Source organism: Bos mutus, chromosome 7 (genome assembly GCF_027580195.1).
Source record: "Bos mutus isolate GX-2022 chromosome 7, NWIPB_WYAK_1.1, whole genome shotgun sequence".
Classification (NCBI taxonomy): domain Eukaryota; kingdom Metazoa; phylum Chordata; class Mammalia; order Artiodactyla; family Bovidae; genus Bos; species Bos mutus.
Window position 1 is genome coordinate 100,396,477 of NC_091623.1, and position 22,027 is coordinate 100,418,503.

General features: G+C 44.3%; 1 protein-coding gene and 1 long non-coding RNA gene across 17 annotated transcripts in view; one reads left to right on the forward strand and one right to left on the reverse strand.

The window, feature by feature from the left end:
• The window catches only part of LOC138988565 (uncharacterized), a 114,671-nt gene that overhangs the window by 36,951 nt on the left and 55,693 nt on the right, over positions 1 to 22,027 (reverse strand). For 7 of the 11 annotated variants that reach the window (XR_011464853.1, XR_011464852.1, XR_011464850.1 and 4 more), the window contains exon 3: positions 19,762 to 19,899. This is a non-coding gene — a long non-coding RNA (uncharacterized lncRNA). Of the gene's footprint in view, positions 1 to 1,469; positions 2,496 to 8,677; positions 9,071 to 9,901; positions 10,083 to 19,761; positions 19,900 to 22,027 lie in introns of those variants that run through there. The other 4 variants (XR_011464858.1, XR_011464857.1, XR_011464856.1 and 1 more) reach the window with 4 other exon arrangements.
• The window catches only part of AFAP1L1 (actin filament associated protein 1 like 1), a 79,860-nt gene that overhangs the window by 2,153 nt on the left and 55,680 nt on the right, over positions 1 to 22,027 (forward strand). The window contains exon 2 of one of the 6 annotated variants that reach the window (XM_070374594.1): positions 8,573 to 8,671. The exons of the other annotated variants lie outside the window; for them this stretch is intronic. The gene's annotated coding sequence lies outside the window, so the exon portion shown is untranslated. The remainder of the gene's footprint in view (positions 1 to 8,572; positions 8,672 to 22,027) is intronic. 6 annotated transcript variants of the gene reach the window in all.

A 22,027-nucleotide genomic window follows, 5' to 3' on the forward strand; every position in this document is an offset into this window, starting at 1 on the left:
CGCATTCATGGGAAGCTATGCTTAAATAAAGGCCTGGACACCTCAATGGGCTTGTAGCTGTTAAAAAAAAAAAAGTGGCTTGCTTGAACATGGGGGCAGTGACAAAGGCTGGGAACCAGAACACCAGTGTCACAATGCCCCACCTCTGGAAACTGAGGAGACCACAAGTGTGAATGCACTTGGTAAACTGGCAAGTGCTGCCAACATGACAAGTATCATTATTCTTGCTGCTGCTGTTATTATTATTAGTGGAAAATTCCTCCCCTTCCCTACATAATCTTACACGCTTCCCCCATCTGCCTGTTTGCTGCACTGAGACCTCCAAGGGGAAAAAAGGAGTGGCCAGGGGTGTGGAAGCCATGAGGAAGGGCACTGGGGGCAGGTGTCATGGTAACCTCCCCGCACTCCTCTTACGGGTACAGCCAGAGTTCAGAGGGCTGCAGGGGACCCCAAACTTCCAATTCAAGGTGCTGGGGACAGCTTCCCCACCCATACCATCTCTAGCACAAGTGCTGCATCAACCCTTTCCTATTAGGAGTTGGAAAGTCAGGCAGAAAATGGGGGGGCTTCATCTATAAAGCAGTTCTTACCTGTTAACTGACTCCTGGACAAGTATGCACAGAGCATACACACTTGCCGGGGAGAGAAAAAGACAGCAGAGGTGCCTCTAATGTCCCCCATCCCCATCTCCCACACTGTATGTTTAAAGCAAACAGCACTGCCCTCCACCCCATCACACCCCACATGGTACTAAATACCACCCTGTCCCCAGTACAAAATCCCCAGTACAAAAATCCATACCTAGCCTACCCAGAGTTGTAGAAAGCAGACTATGCCCTCCTTTGACAGACCAGCTTAAAATGCTTAATAACTGATACCTCACTAAAGAAGGCTGCTTCCAGACCACTCTTTCTAGGATGCCAGACTTCCCCAGGAATCTGTTAGTACTCAGAATGCTCTAGGGCTCTGCCTCTCTCCCCTGCTGCAGGCCTTCCTAGCCTACTTTCTCTCTCCTTCATAGCTCTCGTCACGATGTGCCATTCCTCTAAGAGTCAGTTATCTGACTACGTGTTCAGTGTCTACCTAGCCTGTCAGAATGTAAGCTTCAGGAAGGCTGGAAGTGGATCTGGGCAGCCACCCTGCTGACAGCACTGCCTGGCACACAGTCGGTGCTCACTAACAGTGGCTCGAGTAGTTCACTAACAACATGAAGCACACTTTATAGTGCACCCCAAATTGAACAGGTGTAATGCTGATTTTGAAAGATACATACCACTAAATCCTCACATCAGAACAGTGCTTCGTGACTTGCAAAGGCGTCCTCAAATGCAAGTGAAGTGAATGACGCACACAGGACGAGGTCATCTGTCTAGAAACTCAGTGGTCTACCCTGAGAAATTACTGCAAAAACTGTAGGAATTAAAGCACACACAACTGCATATGAACTAGAATACAAAATTTGTGTGGGTTTTTAAGATAAAATGTGAGTCTTTACAAATCATTCTGGTGGAAATTTGCTGTGCCCATATCCCCAGGAGGGTGTGAGCACTCTCTTCTGTCATCAGTTCAGTTCAGTTCAGTCGCTCAGTCGTGTCCGACTCTTTGCGACCCCATGAATCGCAGCACGCCAGGCCTCCCTGTCCATCACCAACTCCCGGAGTTCACTCAGACTCATGTCCATCAAGTCGGTGATGCCATCCAGCCATCTCATCCTCTGTCGTCCCCTTCTCCTCCTGCCCCCAATCCCTCCTAGCATCAGAGTCTTTTCCAATGAGTCAACTCTTCACATGAGGTGGCCAAAGTATTGGAGTTTCACCTTTAGCATCATTCCTTCCAAAGAACACCTAGGACTGATCTCCTTCAGAATGGACTGGTTGGATCTCCTTGCAGTCCAAGGGACTCTCAAGAGTCTTCTCCAACACCACAGTTCAAAAGCATCAATTCTTCGGCGCTCAGCTTTCTTCACAGTCCCAACTCTCACATCCATACATGACCACTGGAAAAACCACAGTCTTGACTAGACAGACCTTTGTTGGCAAAGTAATGTTGTTAGGGAGGTTTTAAGAATCACAGGTCTCATTTCACCCTCATACCTACCGTGTGAGGAGTGAGACTGTCATGCCCAGGGAAGGAAGCCACACTTCACTATTAATAACAGTAACAACTGAAATCATCAGGGTATTATCATGAGCCAGGCAACATGCTCAGCTCTTTTCATGGCTTCTCTTGGAACAAGCAATGGGACAGGGCTATGACTGGGTACCATTGTTAATCCCTACCTCACAGGAAGGCAGGTCTAGCAGTGTATTAGTCAGCTACGGCTGCCATAACAAAATACCACAGATTCAGTGGCTCAAACAACAGATTTATTTCCTTACAGTTAAGGAAGCTAGAAGTCCAAGGTCATGGTGCCATCTGGGTAGATTTCTGGTGAAGCCTCTCATCCAGGCCTGTATATGGCAGCCTTCCCACTCTGTCCTCACATGGCCTCTTCCCTGTGCACAGACAGACAGAGACAGAGATTGCTGGTATCACTTCCTCTTCCTAGAAGGTCATCAGTCCTATTGGATTAGGGCCCACCTTTATGACCTCATTTAACCTGAATTACCTCCTTAAAGGCCCTATCTCCAAATGCAGTCACACCGGGGGTTAGAATTTACATACTTTGGTGTATGGATCTGAGGTAGGGGCACAGTTCAATCCGTAACAGCAGGATTAGGGCACTGCCATTAGCTTGTACAGTCACTCATCATGTGAGAGACAGAGCTGGGTTTGAATCTAAGTCCTGATCTTAAACTGGCTGCTGGCTGACTCCTTAGTGGCGTGTGACCTGCCCAAGCCCTAGAACAGAACAGGGCTTGGACACCGCATCTTCTTAACGCAGGTCCAGGCACCTCCATCACACCACAACCATACCATTCAGATCTTACAGCATAAAAGCTCGGGATCAAAGTCAACTGACTTAAGAATGAAAACAAACCTAAGCAGTAGGATTTCTCTTCTAACAGGATGTGTCTTCCCATGAGTAAAGGAGGATTCATATGATGCAGTAACAGACACAGAAATGACTTACCTTACATTATAAGGAAATTCCTTCCAGCAGGACTTCCCCAATTCATGAACATCATACAAAGAGAATCAGCCACTGGTGAAAGTAACACCTTCACTATAGACTAATGACTATGGACACCACCTTCTACAGAACCAATCACTTAACTCTTTATCCTCACATAAAGATAAAATATAAAGATAAAATACTGATGATACCTACTTCATGGGGTTGTCATTAAATGTATGGAAAATACTTCAGACAATGCCTACCATATGAGTCCCATTCAATAAACACTAGTTACAGTAATAACTGTGTTTTTTAAATCACATTTAACATAATAAAATTCTATTGGCCCCAAGCTGGTCTGACTCTGAGGACACTTTTGAGTTCCTACTCTCTTTTAAGAACTGGGCTAGACAACTTTGTATACAACTCAAAGACAGGGGCTATGTCATAATCTCTCTATCCTGGAGCTCTTTCATGGTCCTTGTCTCTTGAAACTCCATCTCTGACATGCAATAACAGAACCACCTGACAAGTGTTTCTGAGTGACTAAATATTTATAGGTCAACATGTCTATTTTCTCTTATTTATGCTATTATTCGTACCTACTGACTACAGTTGTATCTTCACAATTTTGCTTTTGTGAACTTTGTAGTGTTCTCAAGCCATCTTTGCTTAAGTCTTTGGTCTAAATTCTCCCTCATTCCCTTCTTAATGCCCACGGTTCTGATATGCCTAGCTCATATGAAGCAATCAATTTTACCAAAGTTCCCTTCCTTTCTACTTCACAACTAGTTCTTTTTCAACTAGTTGCATTCAACCCAAGATGGGAGTTTCTTTTGCTGAATTATATATATTCTCTGGGAGATTATAATTTAAGACATAATCTGAAGCTCTGCTTTTCATTAAATGAGATTTTTAAAATTAATTTAATTGGAGCCTAATTACTTAACAGTATTGTAGTGGTTTTTGCCATACATTGACGTGAATCAGCCATGGGTGTACATGTGTTCCCCATCCTGAACCCCACTCCCACCTCCCTCCCCATCCCATCCCTCAGGGTCATCCCAGTGCACCGGCCCTGAGCACCCTATCTCATTAAATGAGATTTTTATCATTCAAGAGATGCTAGAAGAACCCAATCTTGTCTTGCCTTTGGTGGACCAGCTTTGACATCTGTACTAGGAAAGTCACATCTTCCCTATCTGTGGCTTCCATTGGCCAAGCAGCCCATAGCCATTCCTACAATGAGCTCCCCTCCATGTCCCCTCTGTGACTCACTGCCCAATTTCTGTCCCCCAGGCTGTGAATTCCCATACCTCTTCCCTGACATCTGAGTTCATTTTCTACTCCTATCAATTACTGTTCTTCTGAAAGGAGTACACACCCATGTTTTCTTCCAAACATGTTTCATAAAGTCATCTTTGTTAGCCTGGAGACTCAGTACAGCTGAATGGCTCAGGGAATGGACAAACTTATGTCTTGACCATAGCTTTCTAGCTGTATGATCTTGTATGAACTGGGTAAATTACTTAGTTTCTCTGAATACCAGTTTCATTTGGAGTGTTGTGGGGAAAGGTGATGCATGTAAGCTAGCACTTAGGAAGCACTCAGTAAATGACAGATATTACATTTATCAAATATAATTACTTGGATTTTAGCCACACTCTGCACTGGGTGTATGCATAGGATTTAACCTTACCCTATTCTCTGTAGAGGCCTCTGTTGGTCACTGGGCACCACTTCCATTTCCTTGTCCCACTCAGAGTTTTTTCTGCCTCTCCCTCAAATATCAGTTTCAAACTCTACTGCTCACATGAGTGAGTACCCTGCCAAGTAAGCCCTCCCTGTCCAATCTCTGCCAAGAGCTTATCATTATTTCATTCTGATCTTAGGTTCAGAAAAATAACTGTTTGGGGATACCATTAGCTCCTCATACCCATCTTACCCTTCTAAAAAAAACCTTGCAATTGAACAGAAAAATAAAACCCCACCGCCACAGTCTCCTCTTTCTCCCCATACACTTCCTTCCCTCCTTGCAGTCTTACTTCCAATCACACCTTCTGATGAAAGCCCACTCCTAAAAGTCACAAGCAGCTTCTATTTTGTCTAATTTTTCACCTCTTCTTATTCCCATCTCCTGGGCTTCCCTGCAGCTCTTTTCTAAATGGATTCTCCTATTTGCAAAGATGGAGAAAGCATGGATTTTGGAATCAGATAAACCTATGTTAAATAACCACTGCTCCATCCATCTGCCAGAAGTCTTTTCTGTCTCTCCTTCCCCACGGCCTCCAATCCCACTGTTATAGGTGCTCATAGCCTCAGGGCTTCTCTTGCTCTAAGGCAAGTGACCCAGCTAAGTCTTGTTCCTTTAGCTGCAAAGCAGGAAGAATGACACCCAGGATTAGGAAACTGCAGTGTGGTAATCAGAGAAGGCAATGGCACCCCACTCCAGTACTTTTGCCTGGAAAATCCCATGGACGGAGGAGCCTGGTAGGCGCAGTCCATGGGGTCGCTAGAGTCGGACATGACTGAGCGACTTCACTTTCACTTTTCACTTTCATGCATTGGAGAAGGAAATGGCAACCCACTCCAGTGTTCTTGCCTGGAGAATCCCAGGGACGGGGGAGCCTGGTGGGCTGCCGTCTGTGGGGTCGCACAGAGTCGGACACGACTGAAGCGACTTAGCAGCAGCAGCAGCAGCAATGTGGTAATATTTGCCCAGCAACCAGTGCCTGGCCCATGATAGGTGCTTGCATGCATACTCAGTCACTTCAGTCGTGTCTGACTCTTTGTGACTCAATGAACTGTGACCTGCCAGGCTCCTCTGTCCATGGAGATTCTCCAGGCAAAAATACTGGAGTGGATTGTCATTCCCTCCTACAGGGGATCTTCCCAGTCCAAGGATCAAATCCATGTTTCCTTCGTCTCCTGCATTGGAGGCAGATTCTTTACTGCTGAGCCACAAGGGAAGCCCTTATTAATTGTTATTTCCCATCTTTTTCTCTAGCTCAATTTTTCTTGCATGATGACTCTTGCCTCATCTTTACATTACTGCTACAGACAACCAAGCCTCTTTTGAGGGCTGCTCTCAGTGTCTATCTTCAGCTATGAGTCGAGCTCCACTCCTGCACTGACTCCTGCTTTTGGTATATTTCCATTTGGAAGTCAACTCATCCTCCAAGTGACCCAATTGTGAACTCATCTTATTCACCACCAAATCAAATCACCCTTCCTGTTTCTCTTTTTTTCTATTAACAACACAACAATGTGAGGAGTTATTGAAGGAAATGGGGCTGTTTGTGAATAAAACTAAATTTGAAGGGGGGGATATGCGATCATTTCTCAAACTAGCTGTCCTGTAGAAGAGTATTAGAAAGACTCTTCAGAAGGCTATACAAGAGGTTAAACAGAGACTAACTGGAGCACAATGTGGAAGAAGCAAACAAATGAAAAGAGCTATTCAGTGACAGAGTAAGAGGTGCCCAGAGACATAATGAAGCAGAGGCTGAGTGGACACAGACTGGGGAGTCCTAGAATGGCTCCTATGGGGACCACAGTAGTAAATTAGAACAACTGTCACTCAAGAGGTTTCCATAGGCATAGCCCGTTTGAAAACTATAGAGAAAAGAACTTGTAGATGTATATATTTTACTTTTTATTCATCTTTTATTCAAATGTATATCTATCATAGCTTTTAATGGGACTTATGAATTATCTATGCTCGTGGATAAAATATGGGAAGAAGAGGGCCTGATACAATTAAAGACAGTTACTTAAATCTATAGATCTGATTGTGCTTAAACTGCTTAGTGGTTTTCTCACTGTTCTTAAAATACAGACTACAATTGTGGTGTGGCCTCAAGGACCACCCTGCCTTTTACCAGCTCCCTTTGGGCTCCTGCCCCTGTCTTACTGTGGACTCTCCTCACAATGGCCTTTGTATCTTTACCTGGTTAACTCCTTCCTTCTCATCCCTAGCAATCTGCTCAAATATTACTTCCTCAAAACAATCTTTCCCTGTCTCCCACACTACATCCCCATTATAGCTAACCCTAGCACTCTGTACTTTTCACTGGTTACCATCTTCACAGTTCAGTTCAATTGCTCAGAAGTGTCTGACTATTTGCGACCCCATGGATGCAGCACTCCAGGCTTCCCTCTCCATCACCAGCTTCCAGAGCTTACTCAAACTCATGTCCATTGAGTCAGTAATGCCATCCAACCATCTCATCCTCTGTCGTCCCCTTCTCCTCCTATCTTCAATCTTTCCCAGCATCAGAGTCTTTTCCAATGAGTCAGTTCTTTGCATCAGGTGGCCAAAGTACTAGAATTTCAGCTTCAGCATCAGTCCTTCTAATGAATATTCAGGACTGATTTCCTTTAGGATTAACTGGTTGGATCTCCTTACAGTCCAAGGGACTCTCAAGAGTCTTCTCCAACAACACAGTTCAAAAGCATCAATTCTTTGGCACTCAGCTTTCTTTATAGTCCAACTCTCACATCCATCCATACATGACTACTGGAAAAACCATAGCTTTGACTAGACGGACCTTTGTTGGCAGAGTAATGTCTCTGCTTTTTAATATGCTGTCTAGGTTGGACATAGCTTTTCTTCCAAGGAACAAGTGTCTTTTAATTTTATGGCTGCAGTCACCATCTGCAGGGATTTTGGAGCCCAAGAAAATAAAGTCTCTCACTGTTTCCATTGTTTCCCCATCTATTTGCCATGAAGTGATGGGACCAGATACCATGATCTTAGTTTTCTAATGTTGAATTTTAAGCCTACTTTTTCACTCTCCTCTTTCACTTAAATGAAGAGGCTCTTTAGTTCTTCTTCGCTTTCTGCCATAAGCGTGGTGTCATCTGCGTATCTGACGTTATTGATATTTCTCCCAGCAGTCTTGATTCCAACTTGTGCTTCATCCAGCCCAGCATTTCACGTGATGTATTCTGCATATAAGTTAAATAAATTGGGTAACAATATATAGCCCTGACATACTCCTTTCCCTATTTGGAACCAGTCTGTTAGAACCATGTCCAGTTCTAACTGTTGCTTCTTGGCCTGTATACAAATTTCTCAAGAGGCAGGTAAGGTAGTCTGGTATTCCCATCTCTTTTAAGAGTTTTCCACAGTCTGTTGTGATCCACACAGTCAAAGGCTTTGGCATAGTCAATAAAGCAGAAGTAGGTATTTCTCTGGAACTCTCTTGCTTTTTCAATGATGCAGTGGATGTTGGCAATTTGATTTCTGGTTCCTCTGCCTTTTCTAAATCCAGCTTGAACATCTGGAAGCTCACCGTTCGTGTACTATTGAAGGCTGGCTTGGAGAATTTTGAGCATTACTTTGCAAGCGTGTGAGATGAGTGCAATTGTGGGGTAGTTTGAACATTCTTTGGCATTGTCTTTCTTTGGGATTGGAATGAAAACTGACCTTTTCCAGTCCTATGACCACTGCTGAGATTTCCAAATTTGCTGGCATGTTGAGTGCAGCACTTTCTCAACATCATCTTTTAGGATTTGAAATAGATCAACTGGAATTCCATCACCCCCACCAGCTTTGTTCATAGTGATGCTTCCTAAGGCCCACTTGACTTCACATTCCAGGATGTCTAGGTGAGTGAGCACATCATCGTGGTTATTTAGGTAATGAAGATCTTTTTTGCATAGTTCTTCGGTGTATTCTTGCCACCTCTTCTTAATACTTTCTGCTTCTGTTAGGTCCATACCATTTCTGTCCTTTATTGTGCCCATCTTTGCAAGATCTTTGCCATCTTCACAGTAATGATTAATTATAGGAATTAATTAGCTGTTAATGTGAGCTCTATGAGGGCAGGGTCCTTCTTACCTTGTTCACGATTCTTTTCCAGCATCTAACATAATGCTTTGCATGTAGTATATGTGCAAAAAAATGTCTGCTGAGATAATGAATAAATAAAAGAAAAAATACAAAGTTCACAGAGTAGAGCTGGGTAAGGCCACTTTCAGCTCCAGGATTTTCCATTTCAGTGATTCCTATTTTAGGGACAGAAACATAGACTTTGTCATTATTCATCATTTCCTTTGCTTTCACCCTTTCTGCAGTCAGACCCCCAATTCTGTTAACTGTTACTGAAAAATGTATCTTGGATGGCTTCTTCTTCAATATCCTGTCATCTCCTGTAAGAGCTTCCTGTTTCTCCTCACACCTCTCCAGCCTCCTGTAAGAACTATTCTCTATTTGTCTAAAGCTGTGGTTCTTGAATCCAGCTGGAAGAATCATCATCTTCCAGGGATCCTACTGAAAATATACCCCCAGAGGTCTGATCAGTGGGTCTGGAATGAGGTTTGGGAATGTGTACTTTTTGCAGAGCTCACAGGTAAGTCTGACGTGCTTGCTGTTTTCATGCACAGGCTTATCAGGACCCTTGACCTTGCTCAAACACCTCCCTTGATTACTTGCTCCAGCACTGCCTTTCACACTTTTCAACCAAGTGAAATTCTAGGGTTTGGTCTGTTACCCAGAGTGGCTTCTGAAAGCTTGAAGTGTCTCATTTTATCTAAAGCCAAACAAATTTCTAATATCATCCATAACATACCTGAACAAACACACTCCCCCACCAAAAAAATCTTTGTGCAGTGGACTTGCAGAGACATACCGTGTTTTTCTCAAGGTTTTTTCCCTAACCCCACCCTGCCTTCCACCATGGACTCCCAGGGTATGCGTACTCTAGCCTGAGAGGACAAACCTACAATAAATGTACCAAGCACACAGTGCCAGCAGAGAAATGGATCTGGACATAGAAGCAGAAATACCATGTCCTAGTGAATGGCTCAGCCACTCACTTCTGCAACATAGGTACATACATTTTTATAAGGCTTTAAACTTCTAGAAACCTTTTCACATTTGCCAATTGTGTCCATTCCCACGTAGTGTCGGGGTTGTTCATCAGAGTGCTTCCTTTAGAGCTGGGGCAACTCTGGCAGTCATACAGTTTCTCTCACTCAGCAGTCATCCACAGCGCGGTCACTCTGGGCCAGAAGGAACCTGTGTAATAGCAGGGATATTCAAACAGAGAACTAACCACTAAAATCCTTTCTCTAGGACCCTTTCAGCCTTGAGATTCTCTTCAATAACTTAACTCTGGTAAAGCCTTGTGAATTGGTCAGCTGAGACATTCTCCCAGTTAGACAGATGCAAAAACTGAGGTTAAAAAGATGCCTCTGCTTTCCCCTCTCCCTGAAAGAGAACGCTCAGCATCACCTCCATGAAAATGATCTGCCACATCCTCCCTGGACCTTCCCTCTGACTTTAGGTTACCACCACCCTCCTCAGTTTCAGTTCTTAGAATACTGTATTGTACTAGCTTAAATGCCTCCTCTGTGTATATATGAAGCCTGTGCTGTGAGACTGTCTCTACATCTTATTTCCAGGGTCTAGCATGTAACAGATGTTTAATAATAATTGCCAACTGAGCACTCACCATGAGTCAGGCAGTTTACATATGTACATTGAGCCATTTAATCCTCTCAACAATCATGAAGCTGATGCAGTTTGACTTTCATGTGTATAAAATATGCCATTAATTTTATTGAGGGAGAAATTCCATCCAAAAATGTTGCCAGCAGTTGTGAGGGGAGAGTATTTGTACAATGTGTAGTTTCTATTTTTTAAAATCACAGCTAGGGCATGTATATGAATTAGAAAGATGTCAATACAACTTTGTGTTAAAAATTTTGTAGTTTATGGCAAAATCTGGTTGGTAGACTGATAAGTACAGTTCCTGTGAAAGCATGTTTGTGGCCCATGTCAGTGTGTGAATGCACAATAATTTGAAGTTTTTGATATATTTGTGATATTTATCTTCTCTGAGCCCTGCAGTCTCATCATCACCACACCTCCCAACAGAATTCGATGGGAATGTTCATCATGACTTTGCCATTGTTTGCATTTTAAGTTTATTTACTGTAATTTATTTTCAGTACCTACTTTAAAATGTGTCATACATGTATTTTTTTTTAATATCCCAATTTTACAGATGAAAAGACGTAAGGCCTAGACAGGTCAATTTATATACCCAGCCCTGCCCACCTCCAAACCTAAGTTTTTTACCATGCTCGCCACTGCTTGTCCAGTGGAGAGAGGCATTCCCAGGTCTATTACGTGAAGGACTTGCCAGATAAGCCACAAAGACTTAATAGGTGAAGATTTCAAGGTGGGAAGCAGGGGAGGGAAAGGGAATCTAAACAGTTCCAGGAGGGACAGCTTCCATCAGTGAATGGTACAACCAGGCAGCTGGTGTGAGACTTTATTTCTTACCCTTCACACTCCTCCCACTATGGCCCTTGTAGTTCTGGTGTTTAGAATTCAAGAAACATTCATCCTCCTGGAACTGGCAAAGATCCTGCCCCAGGAGGGCCCAGGCAGGGTTTTGTCCTCCACCTAAAATTCCATTCGGGGAATCCCAGCCACACCCCAAGTGGGGGTGGAGGTGCAGAGCTTGCCTGCCCTGATTCTTCTCCCTGCACAGCTGTCAGGCTGCAGAGGGGGCAGAATGTGGCACCACATTGCAGTCATTCCAGCTCTGGGGAATTTACTGACAGAACGTCCCACAGGAGGCAAGCTCAGGAGCTTTTTATAGCCCTCTAAGAACCTAGGGGAAAACTCATCTCCTGAGAGGGGATAAGTGGGGCACGTGTCTTTTCTGGGCACCATTCCCTCAATCATGCAATCTCAGATGCCCACAGTCCAAATCAGGGTAAGGGTTGTGGCTAAGTGAGCAGTGTGGAGCGCTGAACGCATGTTCGCTGACCAAGGTACAGGGATCCTGACTTGAATCTCCTCCTTGGGCTTCAGTTTCTTCGCCTGTCAGGTCGAGGTGTTGGTTACAGCATGGGTAGCAGTACACCTTGGCTGTTAGACCAAATCCAGACCCCCACATCTTTTTGTAAATAAAGTTGTACTGGCCCACAGCCACGTCCATTCGTTTTGTTTTGTCTAAGGCTGCTTTTTTGCCAAAAGAGCAGAGTTGAGTAGTTGCAACAGAGGCCCACATGTGGCCTGAAAAGCCTAAAATATGTACTATCTGGTCTTTTACACAAAAAGTTTGCCAACCCCTGAATTAATCTGTCGAGTTTGGGAGTGTCTGCCTAGAGTACTGTGGTGAGAAAGATTCTGAGGGTGTGTCCAGGCCGAGGAATGAAGCCCTGTCCTCAGATCATTCAAGAGTACGTACTCAAGACTAATATTTGGAAAGGCCCCAGAATGCCATTTACCAGTGTTTTTCAAACTGCATTTAGCCTCAGAATCCTTCTGCAAATAAAATCTTAAACAAAGAGTTGCTTTGGGGGAAGTAGGAATGAAAATACTGAGTACAGTCCACTCCATCTTCCTACTCCCAAGGCAGCCCCCAAAGAAGCCTCCCAGACCCCAGAGCTCCATCTGCAGAACATTTGAAAACCGCCTGTCTAATCTTATGCCTCTCACTTTACAGCTGGGGAAACGGAGGCTCAAGGGGTGGTGTTGTGCCTCAGATCACATGAGGGACTCCCAGTCAGCTTTCCCCAGAACCACTGACTTGGTCAAGAGATGTCAGTGGAGCACAGAGTTCTGCTGGGGAGAAAGCCTGTCCACTGGCCTTGGGGGCCTCAGGGCTGCCACTGGTACATGACTGGCTTTACATGCCCTTGCTGACCCAGCAACCCCAGGGGTTCAGGGCTGGGACACCGCTGACACCTGCCTATGCTTCATGGTGATCTACTCAAGGCTTAGAAAACTTTTTTCTGAGACCACCAGAATCAAAAGAAAAAAATCAAAATTGAATTGGACCATATTCTTAAAAATATTTCATTGATACCAAACATACTTTTGAAAGAACATTGTAAATTTGCTACATCAATTTGTTCATTTTTTCTGTTTTCTTTTTTCAAAAAACTATTATTTAATAGATAAAATATCTTTAAATCAGTGAAATCTTAGAATGGAGAAATTATGATAATTTATACTAAGTCTTTCTTTTGAAGATGGAATCAGATTTATTCATTTGTAGAATAAATATTTATTCTTCCTGCCCATTCTTGTTGAAGAGTTTGCAAAGGGTAGATCCAGCCGACATGAAACCAAGTGGGATTTTTTTTTTTTAAAGCTTTACTTGAAGCAAAAAGAAAACTGATCTAGGGGTGTGCTGGGAAGCCAGAGGGACCGATCGCATTTCCTCACCTCCAGCCAGCAACCAGCTCTAAGGGGTAACGGGGAAGCATAGGGTTCCTACACCCCAAACCTCCTAGTGAGGCAGAAAAACTAAGACTGTCACCAATGTCTGTGACATGAAGTCATATCTGGTTAGTGTCCATCAAAGAGAATACATAAAGGCTCAGAAGACTCAAGGGACACTTTTTAGCCAGGAACCTCAGAAACACTGGGGGATTAGCATTCTAAGTAGAGACAATGGCGAGTTGGAAGGGGAGAGGCACAGAAGCCGTGCTCAGAGCACAGGCTGGTCAGTGTGCCTACAGCCCAGAGAAGCAGGCAGAGGTAAATGGGGCCTCAAGAAGGGCTTTATCCTCCAGGTCCACAACTGTGGCTGTGACTGGTAACTAATAATAGAGGCAGCATACTGTGGGAGCCGAGTGCACTGGCTGCGGTGTCAGGTTGCCAGGGTTTGAATCCCCTCTGCTCCTTCTATTTAATACCGGGTCTCAGTTTCTTCAGCTAAAAATGGAGATAACAATCTCCTGTCTGACTATGGGGGACAATTGGATTTCTGCAAGAAAAGCAGTCAGCATGCAGGAAGCACACAATTAAAAAAAAAAAAAAGCCAATGTTTAAACAACACTTCTATAAATGATCTCCTTTCTTTAAATGATCACCTTTCTTTAAAAATCAGGATGGATTCCTCTCACTTCTTGCCTGCCCATCCTGGAAAGGGATGGAATTACAGAGGGAATAAACCACAGGGAGTATAGGGAGCATAGGAAGCTCTTTCATCATCTGAGTCACAAAGGAAACTGGTGTCTAGGCCCTGGGGAGCTCTGAAGCCGTGTGAGCAGGAGGGGGTTATGCTGTGTGTTGCCACTTAGGGAAAATTAAAGCTCACATTAGAGTAGAAAGGGAGAGATTAGAGAAAGGAGACCAGTTAGGAACTGCAGCAAATACTGCATGTGAGCAGCAAACTTCGTAAGACTACCTCACCTTCCTATTTAAGAACAGAAAAACAGAAAACTTCACACTCCGTCCACTTTCAAAGAGAGCATGTAGAATTGTTGATCTCATGGGAGAGCAGAGGAGACATCTGTCCAGGGTTCTTCAAGACTCAAGACAGTCATTCCCGGGACCTTTAAGCATCATTTTCTCAATCTCACCCCCAGCTCTGGAGGCAGGAAATCACTCTGGGCATCTCCCAAAGCCTCCCAGGGGTGGCTCGGCTCCCTGTGGGCTGCACTCACAGGGGCCTGGCCCAGAACATGATCCAAGGTTAGCACTGGAAGGCTTTTGCAAGCAAGGGGAAGGAAGGAAGGAAGAGAGGGAAGAGGATGGACTTACCACCTGGGCAGCAGGCAGGGTGGCCATTCTGAGCAGAACCTTTAGCCTCCCACCTAGAATATCTAGACTAAACTCTGGGAGATACCTGAATCCCCTGTGATTACTAACATCAACAACATTAATAGTAACAACCAACCTTTGTAGGAGGTCTCATATGTGCTTGGCACAGAGCTTAACACTTTTTCTACGTTATCTCCCTTTCTGCTCACCACAACCTTCCGACATGAGTGGTCTTATTACCTCTGCCTCACAGATGAGAAAACTGATGTCACCTGCCCGGGGTCGCTGGGCTAGGAAGGACAAACCCCAGGTGTGATTCTGTGTGCTTCTCACCGTAGTCACCGGTGTCACAATTACCCACTATACTAACTCACCCCCACCTTCCTGCCAAGAGGCAGTCCACCAAGACTCAGCCCCTCTTGGAAGGGATAGCTGGCTCTCTTCTTAGTTCAAATTTCTGGAAAGTTCCTACATATAGTGGACCTAATAATATGGTCTGGGAGCTGCCACCGCTGGTCTGGACTGTCCTCCAGAGCCCAAGGGAACAAGTCTGCCTCCTCTTGCCTCTTCCCCCATCGCTGTAAGCCTTTCTGCTCTTGGAGAAGGCTGTCACAGGCAGAATTAGCAGCCCTCTGCCTAACCTGTGGTTGTTCCTCTGAATTCTGGGCTGTTAGTTAATCTCTCTGTAGTGCATGTGCTTTGTGCCCATTACGGTACTGGGCACCAGGGAGCAGCAGCAGATATTAAATCAGGCAGCATCTCTACTCTCACAGTTCACACTTTAATGGAGGTCATTGAACGAACTGTCTGCCCTGGAGGCTCTTAACAGGTAACCTCACTTGTCCAGAAGAGCAGGACAGGCCTCCTGGAGGAAGTGGCCTCTAAACTAATTCTCAAAGAATAAATGGGCACCATCTAGGGAATAGGGGAGAGTTTAAATAATGACATTAGTCAGTTTGGTATGTGTCAGGAACTGTTCTAAGCAGTTCATACAACACCTCACTGGACCCTCATGACAGCCCTGTAAGATGTAATTATTATTATCCCCATTATTCAGATGTGGAGACTCAGAAAAGTGAAGTAACCTGCCCGGGGTCATACAGTATAGTAGCTGGAGAACAAGACATGCAAAGGAAACACCACGAGCAAACAGTAGTGGGGTGGGGGCTCAGATATTGAAAATAGGTAATAAATAGTAAAAAAAAAAAAAAGTTTTTAAACTCTACTGAACAGAACAAAGATAAATACACTGTTCCCATTAGTGCAGCCTGAGGCCTCTGTTGATAATTTTATAATTCTTTAATCACACGAAGGTTTCTATGGGCTGATTGTCAACCTAACCCTTGCTTTTCTGAATAGGGATGCTCATGTCTTGAATCCTACACACATTCTGTTGTTTGATTGAGGAAAAGGTGGAGCAGATGACACACATGTGATCATTAATGTGATCATTAATCACAACATACCAATTTATAAAAACTTCTGTTTACAGACTGTTTACTATCACTTTCCACAGATACTGTCAGGTTTGAGTCTCACAACAGGCCTGAGAGATAGAGCAGTTACCATCACTCCACTTTAATGCTGAGGACATAGAGGCAACTTGCCCGAGCCCACACAGCCAGTAAGCATGGAGCTTGAGCCCTAGGTTTTTGGCTCCAACTCCTGTGTTTTTCCCTCTACACCAAAACACAGCGAACAGTGAAGGCCAGAAAGATGTGAACCTGGCACCTATGACCTCCAGCAAGCTCTTCAGCCTCTCTAGGCCTTAGTTTCTTGTCAGTAAAACTGAGATAAGAAGAGCTCCTACTATATGCAGTTGCTGCAAAGATGAAATAAACATAATAGGCACAGAGTGTTAGCCATGGAGAATATCCTCACAATGGAGTATCATACAGCACAATAAATGAACACAATGACAGGCAACGATATGGATAAATCTTAGCAGTATCACAGTAAGAAAAAAGTCACAAAAAGTTACCAATAACATTATGCCCTTTTAATAAAGTTTCAGTTCAGTTCAGTCTCTCAGTCCTGTCCGACTCTTTGTGACCCCATGAATCGCAGCACGCCAGGCCTCCCTGTCCATCACCAACTCCTGGAGTTTACCCAAACCCATGTCCATTGAGTCAGTGATGCCATCCAATCATTTATCCTCTGTCATCCCCTTCTTCTCCTGCCCTCAATCCTTCCCAGCATCAGGGTCTTTTCAAATGAGCCACCTCTTCACATCAGGCGGCCAAAGTACTGGAGTTTCAGCTTCAACATCAGTCCTTCCAATGAACACCCAGGACTGATCTCCTTTAGGATGGACTGGTTGGATCTCCTTGCAGTCCAAGGGACTCTCAAGAGTCTTCTCCAACACCACAGTTCAAAAGCATCAATTCTTCGGCACTCAGCTTTCTTCACAGTCCAACTCTCACATCCATACATGACCACTGGAAAAACCATAGCCTTGACCAGACGGACCTGTGTTGGCAAAGTAATGTCTCTGCTTTTTAACATGCTATCTAGGTTGGTCATAACTTTCCTTCCAAGGAGTAAGCATCTTTTAATTTCATGGCTGCAATCACCATCTGCAGTGATTTTGGAGCCCCCAAAAATAAAATGTGACACTGTTTCCACTGTTTCCCCATCTATTTCCCATGAAATGATGGGACCAGATGCCATGATCTTAGTTTTCTGAATGTTGAGCTTTAAGCCAACTTTTTCACTCTCCTCTTTCACTTTTATCAAGAGCCTTTTTAGTTCCTCTTCACTTTCTGCCATAAGGGTGGTTCATCTGCATACCTGAGGTTATTGATATTTCTCCCGGCTTTTATAACAACTAAAATTTTTATGGGTAAATCTAGTTGCAATCTATAAGGGAAAACAAGGATGTGGTGAATACAGCATTCAGGATGACAGACTGCGAAAGGGTAAGCAGAAGCATGAGATCATAGTTAGATGTATGATATTGTCTAGATCCAGGATTCCGCTTTGAATGGTGGACTTGTGGGTACTTACTACATTAGCAAAAATAACTGATTACATAAATAAATAAAAATGAAGCATGCATGGACCAATGATGACAGTATCTCACGAAACAACGATTAGGATTAATCCAATTTTTGTCCACTTGAGGTCCTAATTTATTAAAGAAATGTAAGTGCTAGGCCCACTTTGTAAAATGTGTTCAATAAACGTTCGCTGTCATCGTTGACTATCTTTATTATCATCAGCATTATTCGCAAACCCCTAGCCAGACATCCTCAGTGTCTGTTGCAGGCAACTGTAAGATAGCTTCTCAAACTCAAACTTCTCAGAACGGCAAGCCCAGCTCCATCTAGGCCTCAGACTAGGCACCCATCCTATGAAGGGACACTAGTGGGGAGTGGTCATGAGTGGCTCACTGGTGGTTCTACCAAGCTTCAGAGATAGGGAACCTCTTTTAGAAGAAGGTGGCCAGAAAGAATTATGATGCGACAGTTAGGAGTTTAGGCCCTAGACTTAGGTCTAGGTTCTTTTTGCCATGTGCCTTTAAACAAACAATTGAGCCTCTGAGCCTCACTTGGTTTATGTATAAAACAGAGGGTGAGAACAGTAACTACCTCACAGGGCCATTATGAGAATTAAATGAGGTAATCCATGCAAAATGCTTAGCATAACATCTGGAACATCACTTAAGAGCTCAAAAACACACCCTGCCTTTATCATCCGGTATCCCAAGCCACCCCATTCAGTGAAGGAGACGGTAGGGACTTCCACCAAGCGGAAACAGCTGCCATCTTGTGTGTGAGGGCTGAGCATGTGTGTGTCACAGTTTTCCACTTCCTCCTGGAACCATTTCCTTTGTGAGCCAAACAGGGAGGAATCTGCACACAAAGGAACAATTCTGGGAGAATCTAGCCCCACTGCCAAAAGCTATTTCCTTGCCCCACCCCACTCTTGTCTGGAAATGTCTTAATGAGGGGGAACTACCACTTCCCTGGCCATCCAGGGCTGAGAAACAAGGTGTTCAGAATGAGAGCTGTCCTGGTGGATGACAAGACATGGGCAGAGCTGCTGCTCAAAAGGCCATTAAGATGCAGGGCTTCCATGAGCTTGTCACCCTGGCCCACCTCCCAGAACACAGTCACCCCAAAACATCCCCACAACCTGCTTCCCCACTGACCTGCCACCTCCCTGACCTTTTACCTTCCTGAAACAAGAGTACATCACAGAACTGTGCCACAGAGGATCCCCAGTAAGAATCCCCACAGTTTACAAACCCTTACCCCACCATTGCCCATTTCCCCTCCCACAAAGGATTCCCACACACAAGGATTCTAAATCCCTTCTTCCAGAACAGGAAGATGATGCTCTGAGGGGCTGATTTACCCAATTCCACACTAGCAAGTGGGAGGAGTCAGAACCCAAACCAGATACTCTCCTCAGGTCAGTTCAGTCGGTCAGCCGTGTCCGACTTTGCAACCCCATCGACTACAGCATGCCAGGCTTCCCTGTCCATCACGAATTCCCAGAGCCTACTCAAACTCATGTCCATCGCATCAGTGATGCCATCCAACCATCTCATCCTCTGTCATCCCCTTCTCCTCTTGCCTTCAGTCTTTCCCAGCATCAGGGTCTTTTCCAAAGAGTCGGTTCTCCTACCAAATCCCAGATCCTCCACTCTTCTTTTCCACCTCCCTCAGGATTCTGGGCTTCTCTCCCAAGGAGTCAAACTGTACTATTCTCTTCAGCATAAAGGATATTCTGTTTCCTGCATAAGCTGTAATTATCACACACAAAAGCCTTTCAAGGTGACCTCGACAACCCTCTGCCTGCCTCACACAGGAGCTATATTTAACTCCTGGAAAGCAGTCAGCACAAGGCATTGGCTTTGCAGCTGGGTTTCTTTACTGCTCCTTTTCTATTCTTTCCCAGCCCACATGAACCACGGTCTTCCCTGTATGCTCTAGGACAACAGGATGTATTTGTTTTAGTGATCAACAATGCTAGTCCAACCAGTGAGGTCCCCTCCAACGTCCTGCCCACTGTTTGGCCTTCATTTGGACTCCGTGAAGTGCTTGTAAATTCAGAGGAAGGAAGTGAGACATCTTCATGGCCCCAGATGGGTAGATCTGCAATAACTTGGAAGAAACCGGGCAGAGGAATGAAGCATTTCTGTACCCATGAAGTGAGGGGTCAATTCCCTCAGCCTCACCTGTGTGGCTGGGGGCCTCTCTGCAGAGTTAATGCAGGACTTAGCATAGATGCACGCAGCATTCTGAAGGAGCACTGGGAGAGGCATCTCCAAATGGCCTCAGGATTCTTCCCATTCTGCAGTCCTCAGTTCCCACATCTGTAAGAATTAAGTTATGAATTTCATTAAGAATTTACCAAAATTCATAATTATGTAAAGAACACATGTAAATCGCTTAAAGCAGGGTATAACATATAATAGTAAAGGAAGAATAATGTAAACAGCTAACATGTACTGAGTATTTACTGTGTGCCAGACACTGTTTTAGGCACATTCTCACTGTACTAGGGCTCACTGTTGAGGTAGATAAGCTTCACAGGTCACCAATGATGTACATCAGGGAGTTATGTAATTATCCCAAAGGTATACAGCTAGAAAACGGGAATAAGACTTGAACTCACATAGTTCCTATATTAATGTTACTATGTTAGGATTAAAATCCACAAACTACAAAACATGCATCGCTAAACCAACTGGAAACCATATTCACACGAGGGGTACAAGTTCAAACAAACAGGGTTTGGGGAGCTTAGCCACATGAGAAATTGGGCTTCTGCTCCCTTTTGTACCCTGGGCTTTTTGCTACCTGTTGTTTTTTTTTTCTTTCAAGCATCTTTTTTATTATCCTGAGTCACCATGAGACCAAACATGGTTACCTAGACATTAACTAGTTGTCAGTGTTATTTAGTCGCTCAGTCGTGTCCAATTCTTTGCAACCCCCTGGACTGCAGCACACCCAGGTTTCCCTGTCCTTCACCATCTCCTGGAGCTTGCTCAAACTCATGTCCATCGAGTTGGTGATGCCATCCAACCATCTCATCCTCTGTCGTCCCCTTCTCCTCCTGCCTTCAATCTTTCCCAGCATCAGGCTCTTTTCCAATGAGTCAGCTCTTCGCATCAGGTGACCAAAGTATTAGGGTTTCAGCATCAGTCCTTCCAGTGAATGTTCAGAATTGATTTCCTTTAGAATTGACTGGTTTGATCCCCTTGCAGTCCAAGGGACTCTCAAGAGTTGTCTCCAACACCACAGTTCAGAAGCATCGGTTCTTCAGCACTCAGCCTTTCTTATGGTCCAACTCTCATATCCATACATCACTACTAGAAAAACCATAGCTTTGACTACACAGACCTTTGTTGGCAAAGTAATGTCTCTGCTTTTAAATTTGCTGTCTAGGTTTGTCATAGCTTTTGTATAACTAGCTGTTGGACTTTATCAACTCTTAAGAAAACTTTGCTTCAAGAATTTACTCATTCCACAAATACTTAAGCATGTATTCTATGTCAGGCACTAGCAAAAGCTTGCCCTATTCTTACCCTCAAGAAGTTAAGGCTCAAGTGGGGGAAACAGATGCTAATCAGAGATATACCAGATGCTAATAAGAGATATACGTATTTAAATACAGCCATCCTCTGGGATCTGCAGGGAATTGGTTCCAGGACCTTCACCAACACCAAAATCCTCAGATACTCAATTCCCTCACAGTCAGTCCCATGGGTTCTGCATCCTCAAGTTTTTCATCCAGGGATCCATCCAGAGAGCCAGTGAAAAGCGTAACATTTCACCACAAGAATTACCACAGGGAGAGTGATGCTATGACAGCATAAAATAGAGGGAGTGTATGTGGTCAGGAGGACAGTGTAGGTCTGTGAGAAAGTCATGAGTGAGTAGAGGGCTGGAGGGGGCCATTACTGGTTAGGAGGAGAAGGGAATTCTGACAGGAAGAGGGAACCACATATGCAGAGACCTGGGGTTAAGAGGCTGAGGAACAGAGCAGAAAGCAGCCTGGAGAAAGGTCTGTCTGGAAGGGCATGCAGGGTTGGAAGGCCACAGTAAAGTCTCCTCTTTCCTTCCTTCCTCCTACCCAACTGTTGAGACCACCTCTACTAAGTATACTGCTTTCCTTTCTAAGGTGAGTTAACTCCCCACTGCTATAATGGGTCATACCTCATTGACATGCTAGGCTGTTAAAACAGTTTACTAAATGTCATCTCTAACATCATAAAACCACATTCCGACAACTCTTCCTATTTTTCATTTTTCAACTACATTGTTTGCATTTTCTCTGACTTTGATAACAAAGAAGTATGAGTTGTTTTTGTCCTAAAGAGGCTTGTCAAGTAGTGAAGTGGGGAAAAGAGAAATTGGTTTCCTCCTACTGCTTTGCATTTAATGAGATTATAACTTGCAAGCTGTTTCCAAGCATTTTTGTAAATTTCAGAGACTAAA